We start from the raw sequence: 17,874 nt of genomic DNA on the forward strand, positions 1-17,874 counted from the left end.
TTATTATGAACATAGATTTTCCTTCTCCCTGTCAAAAATCAGGAAAGATATGAATCCCTTCACATTAGCCTTGGATCAGTATATTACCATTCAAAGTGAACTTTCAAAGGGAAGTGCAGAGTTGTGAAGCATGGCAAGAGCTCCTGTGTATACAAACATATAAAGAAAAGAGGGACATGCCTGTGGTGATTTCTGTAAGTGTGTTCTGTTTGTGCACAAGCATATCACAAATCTCCAATCCATATTACAGCACTGAGCAGAAGAATTCAGGAAGCTTATGTGAATGTTTTCATTTTCCTCTCATAAAGAGGTGTTCCAATTTACTATGGTTAAATATCAAGTGACTATTTTTGGAAAATAGTCATAAAAATTAGTATTCCTTGAGGTGTTAATCACAGACACAGAACACTGGAAATAATTAAGTTAACTTACAATTTTTGAACAGTTCAGAAAGACCAATTTAAATTGCTGCAATTTTCATAGATTATATATATATATATATTTCCTTTTAAGAATAGAAAGCTTCTAATCATATTATGACCTTTCTGACATCAGTTAGACAAGAAACATTTAAGAAAGTGAGTGCAAATGGGAGAAGAAGGAAGAGGTTAGTTACTTCTTGGAGACTTCACTTTTAACAACTCTGTAACCTTTGACAGTTTTTGGAGCAGGCGGAGTGATTTGGCCAAATGGGTCATCTGGCATCTCACTTTCTATTGTACCAATCTAGATCTATTTCCAGTGCATATAGAATTTTGCTATAGGAGATGAGGAACTCCTTTGAGATGTGCCACTTGCTAAGGAAACAAGTTTCTGCAGGGCAGAAATTCCTAAATGGAAGTCTTCCAGGTAAGTGACTTCTTTGGTCAATAGTAACAAAATTTCCTACCTGCCTATTTTATTCTAAAAATGGCAAAGGAAAATAGCAAAATAAACTATTATTCTAGTCTTGAACAGCTTTTTAACCATAATCACAGAATAATGATTCTCACTGATTCTCTACTTATTAACATGGGCTCGTTACAGAGCTCAGGTCTATTAATCTGTGTGACATTAAGTAGTTCTTACTCCTCAGGTAGTGCGTTGGAAATGTGTGAAATGGCAGAGATTTTTAGAAGACTTCTTAAATATGGGCAAATAAAAAATCAATTTTAACAAGCGATTGTGTGCATTCACATCCACCCAAGTACATGTCCTACATGCACACAAAACCAGAAATAGTGGCAGGAAGGCAAATGGAAATGGGACTTTGTTGTCCTTTGGCCACACAGAATTAATGCACCAGTAACCAGGGATGGAGCACATTGAGAAGAACACCTCTTCTGTGTCCACTGTGTAATGCATTTGCATTTTCAAGAGAGCTGGCAAATACTTAAGATGTGTTCTTTCAAGAAACGTGTAGGATCAAGGTGAAATTAAGTCAGATTTTTACCATGAGTTCTCTCATGAGAGATCAGGTATTAGTGATGACATGAAACAAAGATACTGATTGTTGTCCCCACCACCTCTAAGACATCATCTAAGAGACCCACACTGTCTTAAGGTTCCAGGAACAAAGGGTCCATTTCCCTTGTGGATTAGTGAATAAATACAGAAGAACAAAATCAGAGCAAGCACAGGTGCTAATTCACCACCTTCCCAATAGTCTCCCAACATCTGCTTTCCTCTCAGGAGATTCCCTCGAACCCAAGCAAGCTCCTTGTGGCCATGGGGCCCTTTGAGTTCTGTATCAATCCTGAATAAGATTCCAGGAGCACATGGCACATTAGGATGACACAGTAGGATGGCACATGCTGGACCTATATTCAACTGTTGTTTCTAGACATACCACAGACAATATTGATGACCTCCTAAACAAACCATGGAGTAGCACTATTTAAGCTGCCTTGGCTTAGATAATAGCTGATCACAAAATTAAAGAGCAGTAATATCTTCAGTACTGTGTTCTTGTCATAATCACATGACGACACCAGTCCTTATCAGAAATACTTAAGTTTGCCGCTGTACATAAAGTAAATAAAAGGGTCTTAAAACAAATATGTGCAACATCATCAGATAGGACAGAAAATAATCAGAAATGCAGTAATGATGGCTGGATCTTTATTAAACACTCAGAAGACAAAGGACAACTTAAAAAAATATTAACACAATCTAATATAAAAAGGATTAACAATAGCCTTAAAAATTAACAAAATGGAAAAAAACAAAAATACTAGTAGCAAATATAAATCAGAAATTTAGATTTGCAGAAAATGGGTAAAGGAAAGAAATTAATTATTGGAAAAATCTATAGTCAGCAGAGATAAAAGTGAGAGCATGGAGGGGACATTTTAGAAACCAAAATAATTCCAATAGTGGCATTAATTCATTATTAGAGCTGGTAGAATTCTTATTAATAATGATGAGATCTTAGGGAGGCCAGAAGTGGTCAGTAAATACATCTCTTGTGCCCTTGGGAAAACCTTGATAGCAAGTTTTATTTCAGTCATTAATAACCAAACATAGAACACTAATTTAAAAAAAAAAAACATGTAGGATCAGCAGGTCTGGAAAACCAGTGCAAGAGAACTTCTAAAGAAATATTGTAGAGAGGAGCTCTCTGGACCATCAGTGCTCATTTTTAGTACATCTTTGAAAGCTCTGAAAAACTTAAGATAAAATGTGCCACTAATTAGGCGGTAAAACCTAAGTTACTTATCAGGCTGTAAGACAGAAAGAAGCAGGCAAAATAATCTGATAAATTACAAGGTACTAGGGTAATAAAAAAAATTAAAGATTTGGAAGGCAAGTAATAAAAATTCACAAAGGTTTATACAAGCAACTCTTGTTTAACTAACTTGCTGGTTTTGTCTAAAAGATTAAAAGTTGTGCAATTAAATGCATATGTATTGGTGCTTCTGCCAGCATCTCACTTAGCAATGCTGGCCATTCTGATTATTTTAAAGAAATATAAAATTGGCAAGGCAAAACAAAGTAAAACAAGATTAAAACTTACACTCTGTTACATTTTGAGATGTGATACCGAATTCCTACTAAATATGAGTATTTTATTTATATATTTGCATTTCAGGGAAGTCTTAGAAGTTATCTGAACTAAATGGTAACACAGCATAAAAGTAAATAATACAGAGAACAAACTCCAGACCTTGCTGTCCAGGAAATATACTCAGAACCAAAAAATGTTAAGAGGCAACAGCAGGAAGAAACTTTTTTGATTATCTCTGGCATCTAAAGTCAGGGAGTGTTTCTGAATTCCCAGGTACAAGCGCTGACCCCTGCCTCATCCTGGCTTTCCATTAGCATGCCATTAGAAAGCCACCAGCCATTTCCCACATCCCTGTCTCCATGCAGGTGAAATCTAAGCACATGATCTCGTTATACAAGGAGCAAGCAGGATCTGGGGTATCTCCTGGTGTTGCCTTGCAGTTAAACTTAGATGCAGCCTTTGAAAAGGAATTGCTGATGGTAGAGGCAATTGCAATTGAAGGGTCAAAAAGGTGATCCTTGGGTGTATAATTACAGAAGGTGAAGCAGCACAGGGAGGTCAGATTGCATCTGCATTTTGCAGCAGTTAGCATTGGAATGCTAGCTCCTTTCCTCTGAGCACATTTCAGGCATGTTACAGATCTCAAAGATCCCACAGGAAAATTTCAAGGTCACATTAAAAATGGAAATGTTTCACTGCAAAATCAAAAGATGATCAGTCTGACTTAAAGAACTGAAAGATAAAGCCTTACTTGGTCACATTCTATTTACCTTGTTACATTTCTGTTTGTGTAGAGCAGAAGTTTAAAAGAAGTCTCCTGAATCTATAGAACTACCTCAAAATGAGATTATTAAGAAAAAATTGAGGGTAGAAATGTTTGGCTAGTTTTAGAGACAGTATTCAGACAGAAAGAAGATTAATTCATGGATTCTATGCTTATAGGAGATGCCACTGTAGGTGATCACAGTGGACCTACACCATAATCTCTGGCATAAAACATCTTTAAACCAGGTTTGAAACCTGCAGGTGCCAGGTCATGCAGAAAAAACAGGCCATTTATTCCTTTGCCTCTCCTCCCAGGCTTCATCTGAAGTACACCGCACATAGCCTTGCACTAATAAGCTAAGCTATATTTTAATAGATATCTTAATCAGAGTTTGAAAGGGTAAAAAAAAAAAAAGGAAGACAAATTCTATCCTCAGGTATACCTAGTTATCTTCATTAAGATTAATATGTCAGCAAGTAAAAGGGAGACCAGAATCTGAACCTACGGTCATCACATGTGAACACTACATCTTTCTACCTAATTAGTTAGAACTAATTTTGCATATATTACCATAACCGAGCATCACACCTATACAAAATAAATTACATATGTAGATAAACTATGTATCAGCACCAGAACTGTGCTGTCAGGTAAGAAAAAACCCTTCTAATAAAATTCTCTGAAAATTCATGAAGAGGCAGCCAAAGCTATCTACTTCGTTGATAGTTCTATTTTCTTGAGTGTATCTAATTATAACTAAATTAAATTATATTATTGTTCAGAAAATTTAGAGTATGAGTAATTTTCACACAACATGTATTGCATTATTATCCCATATTCTGCAATTTTTCTGCATTAGCAAAACCATGTGTGATAAGATTATTCTATCATGACAATAACAGAAAAAATGGTCATTTCTATGTTCCCTGCAGAGGGTTTGGATTGTTTTTGTCTAAGGTGATGGATCAGTTTTTTAGAGGAGAAAAAATGGATTATGTATAAAATAATAGCAGACTGGAATAATCAAATTGTTTGGGGAACAAAATTAAACAGCAGGCCTTTTCAAAACTCTGGAGAAAAATGTTCGTTTAAGTCTAATGCTAAAAAGAAATCCCCATTCCATTTAGCATTTTCAATATTTCCCCACAAGGAAAATTCTGACTCCAGGAGCAAAATATATAATTTTGAATAAAATAGGGGGCCATAGGAAACAAAAAAGGTGCAAATTTATCTTCACAAAAAAGTTGAAGACATCCTTATAATTTACAGGACCACTCTTTTCCAGGTATACTTCTGTCTTCAGCAGGGACTCTGCATTATAACTTCACCTTTCAGGCACATTGAAAGGGAAATTTGCATTCCTAATAAATAGCAATAAATAGGAGAGGAGGAGGTTTTCTTGCTTATCTGTTTGGTTTCTGGAGGGGTTTTTTTTTGTTTGTTTGTTTGGTTTTTTTTAGTTCCTAAATCTTTAATTATTGAATCCAAAGGAAAAAAACATATCTTCCTTGTCTTCCTCTAAACTATGCTGCATATATTCAACCTGGGTTAAATACATCCTGAATTAAGAATAGATGTCTGAAACTCTCTCTCCACCAGTTTTTATTTAAATTCTGTAATAACCATATAGCAATTTACCTGAAATGAAAATGGAAAAGCACCTAAAGACACTCTTTAGAGAAGGACCTTTGGGTGCAACATTCTCTGTGTCTCAGTTACCCATTAATATCTTGGATTACAACAGCCTTTCTAAAGCAGACAAAAGGTTGGTACAGAACAACACATCAAAGTTATTTACTTTATTAGGAGGTGAATTTTCTTTTTTTAACTATCGTGATTCTGTCTGTACATCATTGAGCAACGCTTACAGTTAGATGAATTGCATTAACTTTCAAGAGCAGATTTATGTAATCAATTGTGCACAGCACTGTGCAGTGACACTTTTGTGATCTGAGTGTCCCTGCTAATGACAAAATTTGTATGCAGGAACAAAGTAACCTGAAGTGCACTGCTGAGTCTTGTAAAATAAATATGCATTTTTGTATTCCATGGATTCTTTTTCAAATGAAGATTAACAATAGTGCTTATTTATTTATTTTAAAGTAAGTCTTTGAGACAGGAATATCCTGTGGGAAGTCAGAGTAGGAGTAACAGGAAAGTCCATGGGATAGGACTGAAACATTCTTTAGAGCTATGAGTGAATTTTCTCTTCTTAACTACTTGACATTTTCCAAAATTTTGCTATCATCAGAAAAGAGGGAAAAGAGATTTTTTTGCAACTAAATTAGAGTACATTTTCCCAATGACCGATGAACATGAGGAGAATAACCATAACAGTCTAAACAGGCTGCCATTGCTGCTATTGTATATAAAATACATAACTGTAACAATAATATTTAAAATTTCTAATTAAAAGTGGAAGAGATTGCTTATTTCTTTATGTTTATACAAGTAATTGGAATGAAGCAAAAATAACTGATAGAGGAAAAGTATTCTTGTCTGTTTGTTTTAATGTGGATATTTTTCTCATAATAACTATGTCCTTTGTACTTATCGTAGAAGCTATAAATACAAAAATCATTCAGCTTTTCAGAGATTTCCATATGCTTTCCCACACATGTTGGAAAAAGATCAACACTTAAAGTGTGTTAAAGTAACTTAAAGAACACTTAAAGTTCAGTATTTATATTAAAGTTAATTTTTTTTGAGAAAACTAGTCAACACAAACTGATTTACAGACAGTCCAGGCAACATCAAATCCTGATATGATAATTGAAAAAGTATCTCTGTTAATCATTATCGGGGAACAAATCTTTCTGCCCAGTCCTTATGCCATAGCTGACTTCTTTATTTGTCTTTATTTTTTTGTTCACTTAGTGTGGATTTTGAGAACCGAGTAGTTTGCAAGTTTGAAGCAATCAAGAATACAGTGACTTAGAGAGAAAAACAAGCCAAACTGACCAAAAAATAATGAATTGCAGGACAAAGCATATATAGGAATAATTTTTCACCAGGAATAAATCAGTCTCCTCTGTGCTGCATTGAGGAAAGTATGCAATAACCTTACAAATATTTTTTTGAAAAAAAAAAAAAGAGAAGAAAGACCTAGCCTACCTATATATATGCACTTTCAGAATATGTTGAAAGACAAGAAGTTTAAAAGCAGTGCAAAATCAGTAAGTTGAAGGAACTATCATCTAAGGGAAAAAAAACACTGTGGAGTCCACTGATAGCAAATACGACTTTTATTTTTCTACCAACTCTAGACAATGGGTCAATTCTCTCAAGTGAGCCACTATAAGTGTAAGAAACAGTATTGCTCTGCACCATGGATCTGTGTACAGAAGATGTGAGGGAAGTAACAAGAATTTTATTCTCATCATTCCCATAAACACTGAGCAGCCACAAAATGCAATCAAATGCACCATATTATATCTTCCAGTTGCACAACAAAATCACATGCCTATCCAATAATCGTGATCCCTTAAGCTCAAAAAGACATATTTGAATGAAGATGCCCTTCAGCATAATACTAACCCTTATTTTGCCCATTGCAGTTTAAACCTGGATCTGGACTTTTGCTATTAAAGCAAATTGTAATTTTGTGTATGCTAACAGTTTGCTTCTATTGAGAAAACATGCCAACTTATCTGAAAGAAAATACAATGCAGTTTGAATCAACCTCAAGATATGTGACCCAGGGTTTATTTCTGCAGTGCAGAATCACTGTGCAATCAATGAAGCCAGTCACTCAGAAGTGTGCCAAAACAGAGGCAGGAGAGAAGAACTGACAACTGACTTCACAGTTAATGGACTGTTTGGATTCACCACTGGCAGCCCTGAAACAGGGGCACATTAGTGATGAAAATACTTTTACAAAACAGAGAAAGGAGGAAAGAAAAGCAGGTCACTGCCTCTGTTAGTAAAACATGTATCATTGCACATATATGCTATTCCCACTAAAAATCCTAATTTTGCAACATTTTTCCACTTTTGTCATTTGCATAAGGATTAAACAAGCATGACCAAGTTTTTGGTCCTAAAGTAACATTTCTACTCCCTTTAAAATGAATAAATACTTTAGTGATGGAAAGTTACATCCCTAGTAATTCAATAGAGCAGCACATGCCAGAGCAAACTAAGCAGCAGGAGTTATCCACAGACAGAAAAAAAGACTGAGAGTATGCTTGATAGAAGTGAAGGCAAAAAGTCAAAAGTAGAATAAAAAGTGGGTAAGTGGACACAGTCAAGTTTTCTGACTCTGGAAAGTACCTTCAAAGAGCCCCAAATGTCCAGCAATCACTGCTGCTCCCCACAGTCTTCCTACATCAGAAAAAGTAGAATTTTGGGTGGTGGCTGCAGTTCTTCTGACTAATGTTTAGTGTGCTTTGTAGAAGGCAGTTTTGTTTTTCTCTTTCTTTAAAAATCTCATCCTGCATTTTATTATCTTTTTCACATTACAGGAATTAAGTAGACTTCTTAATTTATTATGTTTTGCACAGCAATGGCCAATATCTTTAATGCATAATTTAAAAAAGTGTGTTGTTAAAAGAAATAAGCCACTGGATTTTGGCCCAGCCTAGACACATCTGATCAGGCCAGACAGCACTCTCTAAATAGCTGTCAGATTGCAGATATCTGAGGTTTCTGAGCAAAACTGTGATCAGCATGCAGCTTCATTAATCTACCCCATTCCATTCTTTTCATATGTCATATAATAATGGTAATGAACCACGAAGCGAGTATTTGTAGACTGCACAATAGACATAAACAATTTATCATTTTCTGTTTAATTAAAGAACAACAATAAAAGAAAATTATCCATAACAGTCCAGAGTCTGCTGAAGGATCCAAGATTAACATGCAGCTAAATGACTGTAAGGCCCTCAGTGGCCTCCACAGATGAGCACTGGAAGATTAAAGCAGCCCTGGTGCAAGAAATTAAAAATTTTGTGAGCAATGTTGGTGCAAGTTTGAGTTGTGATAGAGCTGTTGAATAAGTATAACTTACAGTTTGAAAACTAAGAGAAGCAAGGAGGGAAAGGAAATAGCTAATAGACAAAGAAAGTATTTTTAGAAAAGTATTTTCTCTTTACACACACAGAAGCATTCACATGTGCTCACAGTCTAGATTCTGTGAAACATACTATCCATTTAAGGGAAAAAAAAAAAAAAAGAAACCCTACCCCATAATTAGCAACCAGTTTAATTGCAGTCACTAAACTGCTCTTTCTGGCAACACCCTCCAGTCATGTTTTTAATTGGGCTTGACTGTCTGGTAAGCAGAGCCCTAGGTGAGGTGAGGTGCAGAGCACAGGGGGACTCTCTCTGGGAGAGTCCTGCTGCTGCCAAGACCCCTTTTTACAGTCGGCTGGTGCCGTTTACTGCCACACATTGGCATGGGAGTATCTCCAACAGCCAGGGGAATGCTTTCTGTCTTTGTTCTTCCCAGAAACATAAGATTGGATTCTTCCTCAGGGGATGCAACCATAGCAAGAGCAAGGGTTCAAAATGCACTTCTTCCCACACCTATTGGTTAAGCTGACTTTATTCATAGCTTGTGCCGAGTAATGAGACTATAAACTCACGCTGCATGTGAATACAAAGTACAGCAGTCATGCTTGAATGGAAAGTTGCCCCAGGAAATCTAACTTCTATATGAGCTATATTTACCTTTTAAAAAACCTGCTTTCTATCAAGCTAGAAATCACAGAGGAAGCAACAGAACAAGCTGAGGACACAAAGGAAGCGTGTGTTACTTCTCTAGACATCCCTCAGCTTGCAGGCTGCCCTGGGCACACAGGAGATCTCAGGTGCCGCTTCCCAGAGTGAGCCAGGGAACTCAGGGCAGCCAGCTTCTCAGCAGCAATTCTGCTGCTTTTATTGGCTCGGTGGGCTCACTGAATATTCATTCCCAATTCTGGAAAAGAGTGGTCTGAAAATTTAAGAGCAGTCTCATAAAGAATATTCCTGGGTGCCAAAAATATATCAGGCCTCAGTATCCTTATCTGCAAAATGGGATTCAAAACACAAAATAGCCTTCGAGGACCAAATCCTTGAAGGTTCGTAGTTAAGTCAACAGGGTAGCTTACCATTTAGAACTGTTCCTGATTTCTTTTGTGCTACCTTTCCACAACCACACAATAATTTGCAGATGGTTTACCCCACCTGACAGTGGTTTTGAAGTTATTTACCTGGATTAAGTTCATCATCTAAACTTATCTCTGGTCAGTGAAGCGAGGAAGGCACAGACAGGAATGTTTCTTGCTCTTGCTGTTTGGGATACCTACTCTAGAGTGGCAGAATCGTTTTCTGCAGAGGCTTTCCTCTTGACAGTGTAAATATGGAACTTGGATGGCACACCTTGCATAAACCAGCTGAAATGATTCTGCTTTTATTTTATCTTCTCAATGTACTAAACTTCTAAACTCAACTCGTGTGCTGTTCTCCTTCATGAGTTTGGTCTGCGGTCATCAATGGTTTGTCTGAAGTTATATCTGAAACATATGACAGACGATCCTTCTACAGTCTCTATATTTGCATTTTCTCACTATGAAAACAAAAGAGAATGTGAAATAGTAGGGCCAATGTTGATGTACAGCAGGATCATGTGCAACACTAATGTAACTGATTCCCAGCCATATATCCAGAGCCCTAAATGGAAATAGACAGGACATACAGGAATATACAAAATATACAGGAAAACAATTAATGTTAGGTGAATTTGGATAAGCAAAAAAGAAAAAAAAAGCTGAATAGCAAAAGATGAGTTATAAACTTCTGGCTATGAGCACTCATCCTTGATCAGATCCTACATGATTATGGTCCTGGGTATCTGTAAATATTTCACAGCCAGAATTAGTGTAATCAAAATATCCACAAAAAAAAAAAAAAAAAAGACCAAACAGACACTATGACTCATTATGGAGAGACCAAGCAAATTTCCTTCTTTTGCATTATTCTTTTGTATTATTGTTAATAGATTATTTAAAGCAAAGCAGTGTAAGCACATTGTTGCATAATACTTACCTTACAATAATACAATAATCTTTTCAAAAAGTTAATAAAGACTCTGTAATCATTAATACAAAATATCAATATACTTAGTGGAGTATTTGATCATTTTCCATCTGCTTCCTTTAGCTTTAATAGCATGGTGACTTCATCTGTAAACAGGGAGAAAGCTCCATGATAATCCTCAGACAGTGGATGACTGAAAAGTATCTTTCAATAATAGAAGATTTGAGGTTTTGTAAATACAGCTCCTTCCCAAAGCACAATGGTTAAGGGCAAAACTGTGCCCATTTCTTTGCCCCGTGTTTCTACCAGCGATTATCACCCTCAGAGCACTGGAGATGAAAGCATGAAGCTGTACTCCACCCAACACAGTTCCCAGTCTGCCAGTTTAACCTACAGATTTAAGCTGGCTTTCCATTAAAGACTCCAGGCTGAGAACTGCAGCACCTGAAAGTTTCTCAGCTTTATTCCAGCACAGGATGAAGAGGCTTTAGACTGGCACAGATCACTAACTGAAGCCCACATTCCAGACTACTTAGACATTTTTAGTGTCACTCCTGGGGCACATGTCAGTGGCAATTATCACCACCACCACACCATAGAAAACAAAGGAATAAAGTTTAAAAGGAACATGTAAATCAGAATTAAAAGATTTACACACTATAGGCCTGGACACACCTTTATTGAAAAGTTTTCAATTTAAATATCTTTTCAATTTTAAGAGGGAATGCATCCTGAATCTCCCAGTGTCCAATGATAAATTTTACAGATAAATCCCAATTTCCTTAGCTTGCACCTGACTAATGCAGCTTAATATATATCAAGACTTCCCACCAGCTTTTCAGTATCTACATATCTCTGGAACTTGTTTGAAGCCCAAAGGATTATGGTTATCTGAAAACTGCCTTAAAGAAAACAAACAAACAAACAAACAAAACCACCAAAAAAACCCCAAAACCAAACCAAAACAAAACAACTAAAACCAAAAACCAAGCACAACCCAAAAGGGCACCCTCACTACACACACACTTCATCCGAAGCCCTCAATTACTCTGTGAAGCAAATTGCAGTCTCATCATTCTGGGACAGAAAAAGATATCATCTCTAAATATGGATGCTCAAATGCTGTTAGCCTCTGAAGACCACTCCTTAGCTGCTCATAGTTCTCACCAAGCATTCAGATAAAATATTTTGTTTCAGAAAACGAAAACCTCTTAGGGCAGTTTCCACCATTTAAACACTATGCAAACAGGATATTCTTATTACACACACACTTTTGCTTTCCACCTTTTTACATGGGCTAGAAACTTGTAGTGGGAGCAGGGTGAGGAAAAAATTTTCTCAAAAAACTCCATTTTGGAAATTTTTTTCTGTCAATTTAACAAAACCAAAACAAACAAGCAAACAACAACAAAACAAACCAACAAACAAACAAACAAAACACCCCAAAAAACCACCAAGAACACCCAAAACTAATCAAACAAACAAAAAAGCCCTTTCAAACCACAAAAAAAAACCCAACCAAAAGCCAACAGCAAAGCCCCAAAAGCCCAAACACCAAAACCAAAAAAAGCACCCCAACACCAAAGCTTCACCAAACCTGAAAAAATGTTTCTATACATTTTATTTTATAACTCCAGTCTTTCATATAAATTCCTGCAATTAAATAGTATTCCTTTATAATAACTAAAACACTTTTTTCCTCTGTGTTCTGTGGATTATTGTCTTTAATTTTTATAAGCAGGAGAAATGCAAAGATATGTGCTTTATGTACATAAAAAAAGGTTTAATCAAAGCATAATTATAGCAGAGAGCAGAATATGCAAATAAATTGGTATTCAAATATGGTATAGTCAATATGGTGCTTTCAGATTTTTGCCTTTTCTAGTTTCTAAACTCCAGGAACACTGTGCAAGCTGAAGCAATATCTTTCTGCAGCATGTTGCTGCTCATATTACATAAACAGTGCTTGGCTGCTTTCTTCCACAGGAGCATGTGCTCAGCTGACAGTCCCCAGTGAACCTGCTTTGTTTAGTTCAGGGCACCAGTGATGAGTAATGGATCTGGCTAATCCTGATAAAGTATGATGCAATTGTCAGAGGGGTTTCATTATCAGTACTTTACACGTGGGATTATTCTGCAGTACAGTTTTTAGTTCGCTTATAGACATTTCTAAATTTGCAAGACCTGTGATGGGTTGTAGCTATCCAATCAGCCAACATATTAACACATCTTCCTACCATGTTTAGGGGTACAGAGATAGCACAGAAGCTCAGCTTCTAACTTACAAAAGTAAATGATCTGTATCATTCCACAAAACTATCATCAGAGCACTTTTGGATCTAACATAAATCCTACTCTCCTACCAGAAGTTAAAATAAAAATGTTTTTAAGGTTTCAAAACCACTCGGCAATCGGACAGGCAATAAGATTTTCTGTAAGTGAAAGTGATGATTAGTCACTGTTAGCCCTCTGACAATGCTTTTGAGGTCTGACCCTTGAACACTGTTTTTTCTTTTTTATAGGAGATTTTAAGATTGAGGAAGGACTGAGAAAATGAGATTACTCTCTACCTTCCCTTTAAGGGCACAGTAAAAGGTGCTGTATGTTTGCATGCTGTTGTGTGATGTGGTGACAACTGTCATCCACAAGAGAAAGGAATCAAGGCAGCATCAGCTCTTCGGTGAGTAGTGTCACACATAAACCAGTGGGATGTCTTGGACTAACAGGAAACACCAAAATCCAAGTGGCTAAAAGATGTATCTACATAATTTTTTTTGCTCAAATGTCCCTCCTCAAATATCTGAAACATATCAGCTTTTCTCTGAACAATAAACATTCCCTAAATTCTTGCTGTCAAAAATGCAGCTTTTTGCCAACACTAGCTGTGACAGAGTATTCATCAGCTAGCCCTCAACAATGCTCTTCACTTCCATAGTCAGGAACACAGGATGTAGGAATAGACTTGTGATTAAATAGCTCGAGATGTATGTCTGGGCTTCTAGTTTCCCCAGTGCTAGCCCCAGTTTTGCTACTGACTTTATACCACATCACCTGTCCAGGCTGTGTCTCCTCCCAACCTCCCATGCACCCCCAGCCCCCTCATTACTGTGGCAGTATGAAAAGCAGAAAAGGCCTTGGCTCTGTGTAAGCCTTCCTCAACAATTAAAAAAAAAATTCTTTGTTATCATCACTTTGATTAACACTAATTCAAATCGCAGCTCCATTGGTTTTCTGTCTTATGCTGGTGAAACTTCAACCATCTCTCTGGTATGTATCTAAATATGTCACTCCTGCAATAATTTTATATAGAGGTGAGATTTATCTTGTGAAGACAGTAGGCACTAGAATAAGAAGGATGGTGTGTTATTTCCTCTTATTTCATTGTCTATAAACCTATCAGCTTAGACAATGCAGGCAAAATGTTGTTATGACTGAAGTTATCAAAAAGACTACATCTGGCTTAAGTAGAAACTTCCTTTTGTGTAGTAAATACAGTCATATAAAATACAGAATGATGATCACTGAATTCTTTATCAGGTATATATTTAAAACATAACCTCTCCAGATAATTAATTTAATTCTTCTGAATACCATTACATGCTTAAAATCATTCACTTTTGAGCAATGGGCCACTTAAAAAAAGAAAAAAAAAGCTTTTAATGATCCAAGTGCCAATTTAATGTTTTCCTCTCCAAATTGGCCACACCAATCGACAATATGAATTCACTCCACAATCTGTACAAAAAGAAAATATGGCTTTAGTTGAAAATTGTATTTGGAGAATTTTAGAAGGGTTTTTCTTAATATGAAATCTACAAATGCAGCAAATTACTGAGGGCTTCCTCCTCTTCACAGCAGCAAAAAAAAAAAAAAAGCAAAAAGCTGAGTTCCTTCTACATGCCTTAAAATAGTCTGGAGTAATTGCTGAATCTGAGTGGTTCTAGAAAGAAGGGCAATCTGAGCAGATCGTCCAAGGCAGTGGTCTAGTTTACTCACCTTTGTGAAGCAATGCCTTTAAACTCTCACAAACTCTTTAACCTTTGGTAATTTATCCTCACTTTTGCTTATGGACCTCCTTGATTATAACATTACATGGCAGTAGCTTTCTCAGATATATCAGTCTCCTGAATACACACAGAAATCAGTTTGGCATAGATTTATAGAGCAATTCAAGGTGTCACATGGCAATAACCTAAGGCTGTGTGTACAGAATTTTTTTTAAGGTATAATTTTTCCCTCTTTAATACTGCTAATGTAATTTGCAGTTGCTGCAGGGATTGGCAATCTAATTCAATAGTAATTTGTGAGTCAAAGGTGTTGAAAATTCATCTCTGGAGAGCTGGTTCCAGCATCTTGCAATCTGCCAGCATTTGGAAACCAGGTCTTTTCTAGGGCTGATACTTCTCTACAGAAATTCAGTATACTGAATATTTTATAATTTTATTTGTATTTCACTGTAACTTAGACTTTTTTCTACAAAAATCTTACGAAAATGCTTTGTATATTTCATGAAATCAAATCTCTGTCTGTCTTTAAAATAAGCACAGAAGCTTATCAAATAACCTGTATGCTTTCCTCAGCATCTTCTTCTGCCTGGTTGTCAGCCCCAGAATTCATCCATGCACATCTAAACCAACTAGTAAGGTCCTTTTCTGTCCATACCCCCAGATGTTTTATCAGTTTGTTTTATCAGTGTGCTATTGCCTCAAAACATTGCACCAGTCTAGTTCCTCAGCAATATTTATGTAATGGCAAATAGATACTTGGAGCAATCTGCTGAGTGCTTCACAGGAGTGTGACTGCCTCTTTGGTGTATCAGGCACAACTATCTGTAATTGTACAATGAAGAAGAAAGACAATGATAATAAAAAAAAAATTTTGATCTGCTGACAAGTATAAAATTTATTCTGAGTTGATGCTATAATTTGTCCTGAGGGGTATTTCTGCTTACAGGGATGTTTCTCTTGTTCTAAGAAGCTGAATACATACTGTGGAGAATTGAAATTTAGCTGAGTTTTGAGCTTTAGGGTCTGTAAAATGAAGATTTTTGAGCACAGCTTTTAATCCCAGAGATGTTCAGTTTACCAGTCAGTCAAATGGGGAGAGTACAGCTAACCCACCTTTCAGAACATTTCAATAGGCAAAGCATGTTTAATCAGTCGCTCAAAAAAATCAAATTGTCACTTGAGGTAAATTTCTGCCATCAGAGTATTGGCCACAGAAGGAGGGAGATTCTTCTCCATAGCAGGGAAATGTGTGCCCTCAATGTTCAGTTAGTTTCATAGAATATAATGGAGCTTTGTAACACCTTTAGTAGTTTATACCATCTCTTCTCTGACTGTCTCCTCAGAAGTGCACATCTGAGAATCCATGACCTCGACAAAACTTTTCCTCCACAAAAATGTATTACAATGTGAAAGATCAAGTCTTCTAGATTGAGCTGTGCAAGAAAGTGCCAGGATTAAACAGATAATCAAATCCCACAAAATTCCTCTGTTTTCTGCTGTCAATTCCCTTTACCCTCCCTAGTTTAGCAATGAAAGGCAGCAGAAAAGAAATAAGTTTGAAGTTTTTCCTTTTCCTAAGATTTTGCAGTAAGCATTTAAAATGCACTGTGACTTTCAACTGACAGCACAGTTCTTTTTATTGACTGTATCCAATGGGATCTAAGAAGATTATTGTATAAAATCATGGTACCTTCCTGAATCAGATTGTATCCTGTACAAATGACAAAAGCCTTCTTAAAAACACCGAAGAGGCTAACGCTATAAAAGCACATTAAAATCTGAAGTTGTCATCAGATGTCATGATTATTGTCTTCTATAATTGTAGAGGAGGTATTTTAATAAAAGATGTGTATGGCTCTCTAATTCAAAGGCATCTTCGTCATGCATTGAGGGTGACCATGAGAAGTGAGACCCTGCTGAGTGTACACCCTGCCCAAGGGGACCGCTGGATTTCTCGTAGCAGTCACCTCAAAGCGGCACATACTGGGCACTGTGGGCACACAGCTTGCTCTCTGCTTTGGTTCTGTCACTGAGAAAAAGGAACAGGTGATTCCTTAAGTTATTCTGACTACAACAGTACTATAAACCTAATCTAGTGTAGGAAAAAGTGGGAAAAACCCTTACTGCTAGCCCTCATTTGATGTTGCATGTCACTGCACCCTGTTTCTTTTCTGAGTATAAGGAAATCACAATGTTGTGATGCAATCAAACATGACATTTCATTTTGGGATCAGGTATCCATTATCACCTTTCAGAATAGGCATCAAAGCAGATTTTCTGCTGGAAGCAGTGGCTATTATGAATGGAGAGTTAAGATAATTAAAACTATAGTTTAAAAAGTATCCATAAATTGTTCCTATTTTTTCAAGTAAGGAAAACCTTTGAAATCCCAAATTCCTCATTTTCCAGGAAGAAAATTTGATATATTAGATCCTTACTGTATACTAAAAGCACTGCTTTAAACTGGAGATAGAGCTTATTATATCAACAATGCAAAATATAACCTAAGGCAATAAAATTCATTAGAAAGAGAAGCAGTTCAAAATAAAAGAAAAAAAATTAAATTAAATCTAAAAAAAATTAAATTTAAAAACTGCCATCAAATTGGCAGAATTCCATTTTACATTATATATACATGTATATATGCAACCATTGAAGTCTTCTCAACTCAGTGAATTTTTATTTTTCCTTTTTCTTTCTTTCTCTCTTTCTTTCTTTCTTGTATCAAGCACACTTTTGATATCAAGTATCTAGCTTTCAGATTTATCATAGTCTTAATTTAAAAGACAGTGACCCATCTTGAATTCAAACACTAATTGTAGTGTTTGAATTCAATTGTAGTTGTGCAGAACTAACTAAAATATACCAGTTATGATTTTGACAAGAATCCTGGACTTCAAAACATGTAGGTATGCATTTTTCATTGGAAAAATTAATTGTATTCATTATGCCCCATAGTCACAGGTGAGGAGAGACAAATATCATCTTTACTATCAAGTACTTAACTGAGGCTTCTAAAATGAGCTTACACAGTCAAGTCTCAAACTAAACCAGACATAGTCACTAAAAATTACATCTACCATCATATAACTGGA

Source organism: Motacilla alba, chromosome 3 (genome assembly GCF_015832195.1).
Source record: "Motacilla alba alba isolate MOTALB_02 chromosome 3, Motacilla_alba_V1.0_pri, whole genome shotgun sequence".
Classification (NCBI taxonomy): domain Eukaryota; kingdom Metazoa; phylum Chordata; class Aves; order Passeriformes; family Motacillidae; genus Motacilla; species Motacilla alba.